General features: G+C 40.9%; 1 protein-coding gene across 4 annotated transcripts in view; it reads left to right on the top strand.

The window, feature by feature from the left end:
* The first annotated feature begins 2,565 nt into the window (after positions 1-2,565).
* The window catches only part of CRYL1 (crystallin lambda 1), a 148,568-nt gene continuing 138,039 nt past the window's right edge, over positions 2,566-13,094 (top strand). Inside the window, exon 1 of one of the 4 annotated variants that reach the window (XM_082701694.1) lies at positions 2,566-2,824. The gene's annotated coding sequence lies outside the window, so the exon portion shown is untranslated. Of the gene's footprint in view, positions 2,825-3,175; positions 3,357-13,094 lie in introns of those variants that run through there. The other 3 variants (XM_082701695.1, XM_082701693.1, XM_082701692.1) reach the window with 3 other exon arrangements.

Genomic DNA, 13,094 nt, shown 5'->3' with positions numbered 1-13,094 from the left:
TCAAAAAGAGAGCGAGAGAAACCATAAAGAGATTCTTAACTCCAGCGAACAAACTGAAGGTTGATGGAGGGAGGAGAGTAAAGGATGGGCTAGAAGGGTGATGGGTTATTAAAGAGGACACTTTTTTTTTTAAAGATTTTATTTATTTATTTGACAGAGAGAGATCACAGTAGGAGAGAGGAAGGGAAGAGATCACAGAGAGAGAGGAAGGGAAGCAAGCCCCCTGCTGAGCAGAGAGCCCGATGCGGGACTCGATCCCAGGACCCTGAGATCATGACCCGAGCCGAAGGCAGCGGCTTAACCCACTGAGCCACCCAGGCGCCCCAAGAGGACACTTTTTTAAATGAACACTGGGTGGTGTATGTAACACTCAGTTCTACTCCTGAAACCAATATTGTACTGTATGTTAACTAACTAGAATTTAAATAAAAATTTGAAAAAAAAATTGAAAAAATATATCTTTCGGCTATTTAAAAAGTTGTGATAATGTTTATACAACATAAAACTTGTCACTGTTTTAAAAAATTAAATTTAAAAGCTGTTTTAAAAATTATTAAGTTTGAGAACTCTTTCTACATTTTGCAAACAAGGCCTGTAATATATAACTAATTGAAAATATTCCCTCCCCCCCCCCCCCAGTTTGTGGCTTATCTTTTCATTTTCTTGATATTGTCTTGAAAAAGCATTAAGTTCTTAATTTTGATGAAGTCTAATTTATCAACTTTTTATATGCCTGTTAAAGTTTTTGTGGCACACCTAAGAATCTCTGCCTAACTCAAGGTCACAAAGTTTTCTCCTAGGTTTTCTTTTAGATGTTTGTGGTTTTAGTTTTCACATGAATGGATGTTAGTGTTTTTATATATGGTAAGGGGCTATTATTATCATTACTTATGCATATCCAATTGTTCCAGCATCATTTGTTGAAAAGATTATCCTTTGCCATTGAGTTGCCTCTATACCTTTGTTGAAAATCAGTAGACTATGTATATTTATGGATGGGATCACAATCCCAGACTCCCTCCTCTATAATATCTGAGGCCATCTTTCCCCATATTTGGGGGGTGGTAGTGTTCTGCTTGTTTAAGGCAGGACTGTAAGTCTGGTTTCTATTATTCCATCTGGAACAGAAGCAGAAGCCCTCTGTACCATCATCTTTAAAACTGTTTCTTATTGATAGTCATCATGATTTCAATGTCTATTTTAACACTATATTAAGAGTCTATATATTTTAATATTTTTATTCTATTTTATTTCTATGCTGAAATAAGCCATTTTGTCTATCTTCATGTCCAATTGTATTTCTATCTAACGGATCTGTAGGACTGGAATTGCAAATCTAAAGTACATACTTTTAAAATTTTGGTTTGTCAAGAACTGTGAGGGGTTTGAGATTTTCATCTTATTACAAGCTTATTACAAGCTAATGAATTAGCTTGCTGCAGCTTTGTGGAAGCTGACAGGAGACACGAGACTCCTGGATTAGAGATGAAAGACCATGTTACTCACAGCAAAAGCAGTGACCAGAGTGTGAGCATATTTACCTCAGTTCTTGGAGCCCCAATTCCCACAGGGTTACACAGAGGGCCAGATGACTGAGCATTTGCGAGTGACCAAGGGACTGGCACTTGTTTAGCTTAGAGCTAACACTGTGGTGAGCAGCAAACAAGCCAGTCCCCTTCTACCCCAGAAGAGACCAGTTACAGGTTACTCACTTTGTAGGAGCCTTGATGACTTAGCTTCCTGGGTGCATAGCTACAGAAACTGCTTAGCATCAGGAGATGGATAAGTCTTGCAGTCTGCTCTACTCAGCAAGAAAGTGCAGGAATGCCCAGGACTCATGGCTGACTGCTCTTTCAACAGCACTTTTTCTCCACAAAGGAGAATATGCCATTATAAGCCTACCTTCAGTTGAGTATTAAGGGGTTGTATGTCTGAAACACTTCATTTCCAATATGGCTATTTTATCAATCTTTGTAATTTTAGCTATTTTGGTGGGTGAAAGATGAGTTATCTATTTTGTATTACTTTTCATTTATCTTAAGCGAGTTGAGCTCTTTGTTTCAGATGTCTATTGAAACTTTGTGAAATTGTTTTTTAAAGCCTACCCCTCCCTCTGACAATCCTCCTTCCATGTTCTTTTTTTTTTTTTTTTAAAGATTTTATTTATTTATTTGACAGACAGAGATCACAAGTAGGCAGAGAGACAGGCAGAGAGAGAGAGAGAGGGAAGCAGGCTCCCTGCTGAGCAGAGAGCCCGATGCGGGCCTCGATCCCAGGACCCTGAGATCATGACCTGAGCCGAAGGCAGCAGCTTAACCCACTGAGCCACCCAGGCGCCCCTCCTTCCATGTTCTGACTGGAAAAAAACAAAGGAAGAGCTCCATTTGTCATCTGAGTAGGTCAGTGATACTTGTGTTTTCAGCTTGAGCACTCTCTAATCCTCATGAATTGGATGACTGTGGTATTTCCCTTCAGCTTGTGCTGTGTGGACACAAACCGTCGTGAGATGTATGATGCTCTTTCCCTTTGGTCTGTTTATTTGCTCTTTGGTATTTCCTTTCTGTCATACATAAACCTACTCGGCCTCTGGAAGAAGGAAGTGCAGTTCAAATAATTCCCATTCCTCACGGTCCCCTTAGCATAGTGTAGTGGGATCAAACACGTCTTCCAGTTTGACAGATACATACATTTAGAGCTTTCCTGCTTTCCCAAAGTTCTTGGGTCTCAGTTCTCATCTATGGAGAATGGCAGCGAGGATCTTTCTAGAAACGAATTATGAACGTAAACTCAGCAATAACCGTCCTCAGTATAAAGACCAGAACTGGTATGTATTGAAGAGGTGCTAATATTTTCAAAGAGGAAGTACTACTGCTACTTTCTTTGGGGTACTTTAGCGGTCAAGCCTTGTGCCGGCCTGGAGGTGCCCCTCCTATGTACACTGATTTTAGGGTGCACAGCTGGAAACTAAAATATGAAAAAATGAATCGCTGGAGTCTGAAGGGTTGGGTCTTCCCCCTTTCCATCCAGCTTTCCCACCAGGAGGTCCTCCCCCGGGTCAACCCCGCCTGCGTCCCTTTGCTGCGATTCTGCCACGCACCCAATGGGGACTGAGGCGGCGCCCCCCTCCCCCCGCCCCGGCCTTCCCGGAGCCTATCCGGGCCCGCGCGCCCGCCCTGGCTCGGGTGCCAAGCCAATAGGCGCGGGTCACGCCCCGCCCCGCGCGGGGTTCTGGCGCAGCGCGCGGCGCCGGAGAGCCCTGTAGCCTACAGCTCTTCGCACTTGCGGTGCTGTCCGGGGCCAGCTTGGCGTCGGGCCATGGCGTCCGCAGCGGCCGGCGAGGTGGCGATCATTGGCAGGTAAACGGCCCCGACCCACCGACCCGCCGCGCTCTTGCCACGGCGCTGGAGGAGACCCGGGCCCATGGTGCGCAGGAACGTGGGGCCCGTGTGTCACCGCCGCGGCTTGGGCGCCCAGGTCGCTGTCAGGTATCAGAGGTGGAAACGGCATGGTGGAACGCCAGCCGTCAACCCTCGAGGGCTCCGTGTGCCCTTGCAACCCTCTGTGAAAGTGGCCAGGCCTGTAGGAGCGCCCGGTGGCGGCGTGGCTTTGCAGGTTGAAGCACGCTGTAGAGTGCGGTTTTGTTTCATTTCGTGCTGTCTTACCAGCGAGGTTCAGAAAGCCGACTGCGCAGGCTGCGGTGGAAATGCGGTTTGTGCAATTAGTTGAGTGATGCTAGGCCTACTAGCAAATAGAAAAGTCGTGTTAGGCGTTGGGTGAAAGGAAGTCTGGCAAAGATTATGCAGAACCGTATTCTTAACTATTCCCACTTTATGGGTGAGAAAACAGATTAAGCAGTTTGCCCCTGGTCACAGTAAGTGGCCGCGATGGGACTAAGCCAGTAATGAGGGTCCGTTGGCAATCCATGGACAGGGCTGCCTGCAGGGCGTGAGGATGTGTATGTTCTTTTTTTTTTTTAGATTTTATTTATTTGACACAGAGAAATCACAAGCAGGCAGAGAGGCAGGCAGAGAGAGAGGAGGAAGCAGGCTCCCCGCCAAGCAGAGAGCCCGATGCGGGACTCGATCCCAGGACCCTGAGATCATGACCTGAGCCAAGGCAGAGGCTTAACGTGAGCCACACAGGCGTCGGTGGATGTGTATGTTCTTGTCCCCAGGGGTGTCTCTGGGCGGCAGCAGGTGCTTGGAAAACACACGGGGCAATCCTAATTCGTTCCTGATTCGTGGAGAAAGTGCCGCTTCCGGAGGGGAACGCTGGAGCTCAGAGTCTGCCAGCGTGTGTCGGTTTAGTAGCCTAAATTCTGTCCTAATTTTTCTGGTTTGTTCCCCCACCTGGTCTTTTATAACTTCTGCTATTTTCATTAAAGGAAAAAAAAGGTATTTATGCATACTTGCATACTTATGCATTGATAGGCTATCATAGCAATCTACAAACATAATACTTGCTATTTTAGTTAGAAGCACCTTTTTGGGGGTGGCTTTTTGTCTCTTTATGCCATTGAGGTGTTGGCCTGCCTGACCTGCCTACCAGCGACAATTCCAGTGTCAGGCTTTTTCCTTTAGAACCTATTGAAAAAAGGAATCAGAGTGCTTTTGTCAGCTTCCTTTTGGTCACAGAACAGTGCAATTAACTGAGCCTTTGACCTTTACAGGCATGTGGATGTGTGTGGCGGCCTGGTGAAGGAATATAAAAGTATATTTTAAAAGCATACTTTGTATTGGGCACAGTGACTATGCTTGACTTGCATTTCAGTTGTCCTGGGTCGAGGGTTGGAGTTTTGTATATCTCACGCCATGAGTTGGAGTGTTATTCTGCTTTCACCTAATAACTGTAGGTGGAGTTTGGAATTGACGTGCCTGTCTGGTCTGGTTCTTTCATGAGGAGAACAGTGTTTCAAGAGGGTACTGGGATTAGTGAGTTAGTTTATTTCTGATTCCCTTGAGGGAGGTTGATAAGGAATTAGACGAGGGCTGGCAAACTTTACTGACTGCAGGAACTGACACAGGATAGAAAGCCCTTCCTGTCTATCCCATACCCTCTGCACCTCAGAAAACACCTGTCTCTGCTTTTGGAGTGGTCTGCTTTCCTTCCCTTCATTCCTCTCCCTTTCCTTTCTGTTCTTTCCCCTCCCCTCTCCCCTTACTCACTTCCTCTGTCTTCCCACTCTTCACACCTCCCCTTTCTCTCAGTCTTGCTCTCTCTTCTGGTCTCATGGGTGATTCCAAGGAACATCGGTTTACAAAATGGGACTGGGGAGTGTAAATTAATTCCCTAAAACCTGGTTGAGTTTAATTTTTGGATTTCAACAGACCAAATGCACGTATTCAATTTCAGGGACATATTGGACCATTGATTTTCCATCTTTTCCTAGTAATTACCAGATTCCCTCATAAAAGTACTTGCTAGAAATACAGTCTCTATTTAATTCTTTTCCATTGATTTTTTTTCATAAAGAACACCCCTTTTTTTAAAGGTATTATTTACATATTTGAGAGAGGGAGAAAACATGAGCAGGGTAAGTGGACGGCTCCCTGCAGAGCAAGGAACCCTACTCGGGGCTCAATTCCAGAGCCCCGAGATCACAACTGAGACACCCAGGTGCCCCCATAAAGGACACCATTCATCATGGCCACTTAGCTTTCCTGTGAGCATCCAAAGCAAGTCCCTTCAGACTGGTGGGCTTGACAGAATAGGAGTGTTTGAAGAATTAAGAAAGAAGAGAAAAGCCTCTTGGCTGTGGGAACATGAAGAAAGGGGAAATATGGTAGTGGCAACTTTAAAAAATGGGAGTAAAAGTGGGTTTCCTGAAGGCATTTGAGTGGTGCTGTATTTGAGTGGTGTTCTCAAGCTTTCATATCTCTTAGCCCTAGCAGTCTGCAGGGGAACTTACCTTCACATAATACTATATTTCTGAATAACTGAAGTATGAATTTTGTATTCACGGACATACTGCATTGTGTTTACCCAAATTTTAGGCCTTGAGCTTGTTTTAAAATAGGAACCAATCTGGGGGAGAAGACCAACCATTGTTCCTGGGCCTCAAGTGTGCTTTTTCTCCCCTGCCTCTCTCTCTTTTCACTGCGCACACTTATTTAGGACTGAGCTCAGCGGCCCATCTCCTTCCAGAAAAGTTCTGATTCCAGGGCCTTACCCTTAGGGTACAAACTATCATTACCAGCTGTGTAGCCATTATGCCTGGTCCTAGTAGACTGATGTTTGAGCTTTTATAACAGAGATTGCTTTTTTTTTTCCCCTTTTCTGATACACAGTGTGAAGGGCTTGTTAGGATATTGGGTTTTTTCCCTGTTTTTTTTTTTTTTTTTAATTGAGGTAAAATTTGTATATAACATTATATGTTTCAGGCATACAATATTATAATTTGGTATTTGTATACACTGCAAAGTGATCACCACAAATCTAGTTACCATTTGTCATCACACAGCTGATCCCCTTTCCCAATTTTGCTCACCTGAATCCCTGATTCTCTTAGAGTTCAGATTAGTTTAGTTTGTTTTGTTTTTTAGATTCCACATATAAGAGAAATCATATAATATTTGTCTTTGTCCAGCTTGTTTCACTCAATATAGTACCTTCAAGTTCTGTCCACGTTGTCACAGATGGCAAAATTTTCCTTTTTTATGGCTGAATAGTATACGTGTGTGTACCCTGTCTTCTTTATCGATTTATTCATAAGTAGACACTTAGGTTGTTTTAATATCTTGGCTGTTGTAAGTAATGCTTCAGTGAACATAGGGGTGTATATATCTTCAAATTAGTGTTTTTTGTATTCTTTGGGTAAATAACCAAACCTTGAAATAGTTGGATTGATATTTCTATATGATATTTCTATTTTTAATTTTTTGAGTAATCTCCATACAGTTGTCCGGATAGGCTGCGCTAATTTATATTCACACCAATAGTGCAGCATAGGTTCCCTTTTCTCCACATCCTTGCCAACACTTGATGTTTCTTGAGTTTTTGATTTTAGCCATTCTGACAGATTTGAGGTGATATCTCATTGTGTTTTTAATTTGCATTTCCCTGATAGTGATATTGAACATCTTCTCATGTGTCTCATGGCCATTTGTATGTTTTCTTTGGAAAATGTATATTTAGATCCTCCGCCCATTTTTTAATTGAGTTGTTTTTTGTTATTGAGTTGTAGATTTTTATATATTTTGGATATTCATCCCTTATTGGATATATCATTTGCAAGTGTCTTCTGGCATTTGGTAGGTGTCTTGTCATTTTCTTGATGGTTTCCTTTGCTGTGCAGAATCTTTTTTAGTTTGATGTAGTCCCACTTATTTCTTTTTGCTTTTGTTTCTCTTGCCTTTGGCTTCCGCTCCAAAAAAAGACGTTGCTAAGACTCTGTCAGGGAGATTACCACCTAGATTTTCTTCTAGAAATTTTGTAGTTTAAGGTCTTAAATTCAAGTCTTTAATTCATTTTGAGATAATTTTTGTGTATAAGATAGTGGTCCATTTTCATTCTTTTGCATGTGGCTATCCATTTTCCCCAATGCTATTGAAGAGACTGTCATTTCCTAATTGTATATTCTTGACTCTGTTGTCCTAAATTAATTGATTAGATATGTATGGGTTTATTTCTGGACTCTATTCTGTTCCATTGACCTGCATGTCTTTTTTTTTTTTTTTTTTTTTTTTTTGCCAATACTGTAGTGTTTCGGTTACTATAGCTTTATACTATAGGATGAAACCAGGGAGCATGATACCTCTGTTTTTGTTCTTTCTCAAGATCCCTTTAGCTTTTTTAGAATTATTGTTATAGTTCTATGAAAAACCCCATTGGGCTTTTGATAAGATTGCCTTGGATTTGTAGTTTGTTTCGGGTAGTGAGGACATTTTAACAACATTAATTCTTTCAATCCATGAGCATAGAATATCTTTCCATTCATCTGTGTATTCTTTAATTTCTTTCATCACTGTCTTAAAGTTCTATTAAAGTGTATTGAAGTACAGGTCTTTCACCACCTTGGTTAAATTTATTCCTAGGTATTTTATTCTTTTTTGTTGCAATTCTAAATGAGATTAAGAAAATAACTTCTCACAGCACCTAACCACCCTCTCTCTCCCTCCCCGCTCCTGCTGGCAACCCTCAGTTTGTTTTGTGAGATTAAAAGTCTCTTATGGTTTGTCTTCCTCCCGATCCTATCTTGTTTCATTTTTTCCCTTCCCTACCCCCCAAACCCCCACTTTGCCTCTCAATTTCCTAATATCAGGGAGATCATATGATAATTGTCTTTCTCTGATTGACTTATTTCGCTCAGCATAATACCCTCTAGTTCCATCCATGTCATCGCAAATGGCAAGATTTCATTTCTTTTGATGGCTGTATAGTACTCCATTGTAGATATATATACCACATCTTCTTTATCCATTCATCTGTTGATGGACATCTAGGTTCTTTCCATAGTTTGGCTATTGTGGACATTGCTGCTATAAATATTTGGGTACACGTGTCCCTTTGGATTACTATATTTGTATTTTAGGGTAAATACCCAGTAGTGCGATTGCTGGCTCGTAGGGTAGCTCTATTTTCAACTATTTTTTTAAGTTTTTTTTTTTTTTTTGACAGAGATCACAAGTAGGCAGAGAGGCAGGCAGAGGGCGGGGTGGGAAGCAGGCTCCCTGCTGAGCAGAGAGCCCGAGGTGGGGCTTGATCCCAGGATCCTGGGATCATGACCTGAGCCGAAGGCAGAGCCTTTAACCCACTGAGCCACCTAGGCACCCCTATTTTCAACTTTTTGAGGAACCTCCATGTTGTTTTCCAGAGTGGCTGCACCAACTTGCATTTCCACCAACAGTGTAGGAGGGTTCCCCTTTTTCCACATCCTTGCCAGCATCTGTTGTTTCTTGACTTGTTAATTTTAGCTATTCTGACTGGTGTGAAGTGGTATCTCATTGTGGTTTTGATTTGTATTTCCCTGATACCAAGTGATGTGGAGCACTTTTTCATGTGTCTGTTGGCCATCTGGATGTCTTCTTTGCAGAAATGTCTGTTCATTTCTTCTGCCCATTTCTTGATTGGATTATTTGTTCTTTGGGTGTTGAGTTTGATAAGTTCTTTATAGATTTTGGATACTAGCCCTTTATCTGCTGTGAAGTATGTAAACCTGGTGACTCACAGACCCGTTTTCTGGGGGTAATAATACATTATATGATAATAAAAAATAAAAAAAAATTTTAAATGATTGATATTTCTGAGGAAAAATAACTTCTCTTCTGATAGTTATTAGTATGTAGGTACAACAGATATATGTATATTGATTTTGTATCTGCAATTTTACTGATTTCATTTATTCTAACACTTTTTTGATGGACTCTTGAGGGTTTCCTAAGTATGGTATCCTGTCATCTGCAAATGAGTTTTACTTCTTCCTTTCCAGTTTGGAGGTCTTTTACTTCTTTTTCTTGCCTAATTGCTCTGGCTAGGACTTCCAATACTATGCTGAATAAAAGTAGTGAGAATGAGCAATGATCTTGATCTTACTCAAGATCTTGTTCAATTATCCTGCCTATTCTGATCTTAGAGGAAAGTTTTCATCGGTGAGTATGATGTTAGTTGTGCATTTGTCGTAATTGGTATGTATCGAGGTATGTTTCCTCTATACTTTGTTGACAGTTTTCATCATAAATGAATGTTACATTTTGTCAAATGCCTTTTCTGTGTCTATTGAGATGATCCTATGATTTTTGTCCTTTATTTTGTTAATATGGTGTAACACACTGATTGATTTGTGAGTATTAAACCATTCTTGCATCCCTGGAATAATCCCACTTGATCATGATGTATGGTCCTTTTAATGTATTATTTAATTTAGTTTCCTAATATTTTATTGAGGATTTTTGCATCTATGTTCATCAGGGATATTGGCCTATAATTTTCTTTCTTTCTCTCTATCTCCCCCTTATCTTCTTCTTCTTCTTTTTTTTTTTTTTTGTAGTATCCTTGTCTGGTTTTGGTATCAAGGTAATGCTGGCCTTATAAAATGAGTGTGGAAGCATTTCCTCCTCTACAATTTTTTTGGAAGAGCTTGAGAAGAATAGGTATTAAATCTTGTATGAATATTTGATAGAATTCACCAGTTAACTGTTTGGGCCTAGACTTTGATTGATCAGGAGGTTTTTTAAAATTAAAATTTAAAAATTTCAAATTAATTAATTAATTAATTAACATAAAATGTATTATTTGCCCCAGGTGTACAGGTTAGTGAATCATCAGGCCTACACATTTCACAGCACTCACCATAGCACATACCCTCCCCAATGTCCATAACCCAGCCACCCTATCCCTACCCCCAGCCCCCAGCAACCCTCAGTTTGTTTCGTGAGATTGAGTCTCTTTGTCTCCCTCCTGATCCCATCTTGTTTCATTTTTTCCCTCCCTAGTCCCCACACCCCCCCCCCCGCTCTCAAATTCCTCATATCAGAGAGATTATATAATTGTCTTTCTCTGATTGACTTATTTCACTCAGTATAATATCCTCTAGTTCCATCCACGTCATTGCAAATGGCAAGATTTCATTTCTTTTGATGGCTGCCTAGTATTCCATTATATATATATATACCACTTCTTCTTTATGCATTCATCTCTTGATGGACATCTAGGTTCTTTCCATAGTTTGGCTACTGTAGACATTGCTGCTATACACTTTGGGGTGCACGTGCCCCTTTGGATCACTACATTTTTATTGTTAGGGTAAATACCGAGTAGTGCAGTTGCTGGGTTGTAGGGTAGCTCTATTTTCAACTTTTTATTTTTTATTTTTTTTATTTTTTATAAACATTAATATATTTTTATCCCCGGGGGTACAGGTCTGTTAAACGCCAGGTTTACACACTTCACAGCACTCACCACAGCACAAACCCTCCCCAGTGTCCATAACCCCACCCCCTTCCTATCAGCCCCCCTCCCCACAGCAACCCTCAGTTTGTTTTGTGAGATTAAGAGTCACTTATGGTTTGTCTCCCTCCCAATCCCATCTTGTTTCATTGATTCTTCTCATACCCACTTAAGCCCCCAGGTTGCATCACCACTTCCTCATATCAGGGAGATCATATGATAGTTGTCTTTCTCTGCTTGACTTATTTCGCTAAGCATGATACGCTCTAGTTCCATCCATGTTGTCGCAAATGGCAAGATTTCATTTCTTTTGATGGCTGCATAGTATTCCATTGTGTATATATACCACCTCTTCTTGATCCATTCATCTGTTGATGGACATCTAGGTTCTTTCCATAGTTGGCTATTGTAGACATTGCTGCTATAAACATTCGGGTGCACGTGCCCCTTCGGATCACTACGTTTGTATCTTTAAGGTAAATACCCAGTAGTGCAATTGCTGGGTCATAGGGTAGTTCTATTTTCAACATTTTGAGGAACCTCCATGATGTTTTCCAGAGTGGCTGCACCAGCTTGCATTCCCACCAACAGTGTAAGAGGGTTCCCCTTTCTCTGCATCCTTGCCAGCATCTGTCATTTCCTGACTTGTTAATTTTAGCCATTCTGACTGGTGTGAGGTGGTATCTCATTGTGGTTTTGATTTGTATTTTCCGGATGCCGAGTGATATGGAGCACTTTTTCATGTGTCTGTTGGCCATCTGGATGTCTTCTTTGCAGAAATGTCTGTTCATGTCCTCTGCCCATTTCTTGATTGGATTATTTGTTCTTTGGGTGTTGAGTTTGCTAAGTTCTTTATAGATTTTGGACACTAGCCCTTTATTTGATATGTCATTTGCAAATATCTTCTCCCACTTTGTCAGTTGTCTTTTGGTTTTGTTAACTGTATCCTTTGCTGTGCAAAAGCTTCTGATCTTGATAAAATCCCAATAGTTCATTTTGGCCCTTGCTTCCCTTGCCTTTGGTGATGTTCCTAGGAAGATGTTGCTGCGGCTGAGGTCGAAGAGGTTGCTGTCTGTGTTCTCCTCAAGGATTTTGATGTATTCCTTTCTCACATTGAGGTCCTTCATCCATTTTGAGTCTATTTTCATGTGTGGTGTAAGGAAATGGTCCAATTTCATATTTCTGCATGTGGCTGTCCAATTTTCCCAACACCATTTATTGAAGAGGCTGTCTTTTGTCCATTGGACATTCTTTCCTGCTTTGTCAAAGATTAGTTGGCCATAGAGTTGAGGGTCTATTTCTGGGCTCTCTCTTCTATTCCATTGATCTATGTGTCTGTTTTTGTGCCAGTACCGTGTTGTCTTGATGATGACAGCTTTGTAATAGAACTTGAAGTCCGGAATTGTGATGCCACCAGCTTTGGCTTTCTTTTTCAATAATCCTTTGGCTGTTTGAGGTCTTTTCTGGTTCCATATAAATTTTAGGATTATTTGTTCCATTTCTTTGAAAAATAAAATGGATGGTATTTGATAGGAATTGCATTAAATGTGTAGATTGCTTTAGGTAGCATAGACATTTTCACAATATTAATTCTTCCAAACCAGGAGCATGGAACATTTTTCCATTTCTTTGTGTCTTCCTCAATTTCTTTCATGAGTACTTTATAGTTTTCTGAGTATAGATTCTGTGTCTCTTTGGTTAGGTTTATTCCTAGGTATCCAATGGTTTGGGGTACAATTGTAAATGGGATTCACTCCTTAATTTCTTTTTCTTCTGTCTTGTTGTTGGTGTAGAGAAATGCAACTTATTTCTGTGCATTGATTTTATATCCTGACACTTTACTGAATACCTGTACAAGTTACTAGCAGTTTTCGAGTGGGGTCTTTTGGGTTTTCCACATATAGTATCATGTCATCTGCTAAGAGTGATAGTTTGACTTTTTTGCCGATTTAGATGCCTTTAATTTCCTTTTGTTGTCTGATTGCTAAGGCTAGGACTTCTAGTACTATGTTGAATAGCAGTGGTGATAATGGACATCCCTGCCCTGTTCCTGACCTTAGCGGAAAAGCTTTCAGTTTTTCTCCATTGAGAATGATATTTGCGGTGGGTTTTTCATAGTTGGTTTTGATAATACTGAGGTATATGCCCTCTATCCCTACACTTTGAAGAGTTTTGTTCAGGAAGGGATGCTGTACTTTGACAAATGCTTT

The sequence above is a fragment of the Mustela nivalis genome (assembly GCF_964662115.1).
Source record: "Mustela nivalis genome assembly, chromosome: 15".
Taxonomy (NCBI): domain Eukaryota; kingdom Metazoa; phylum Chordata; class Mammalia; order Carnivora; family Mustelidae; genus Mustela; species Mustela nivalis.
This window is presented reverse-complemented; position numbering and strand designations above follow the sequence as displayed.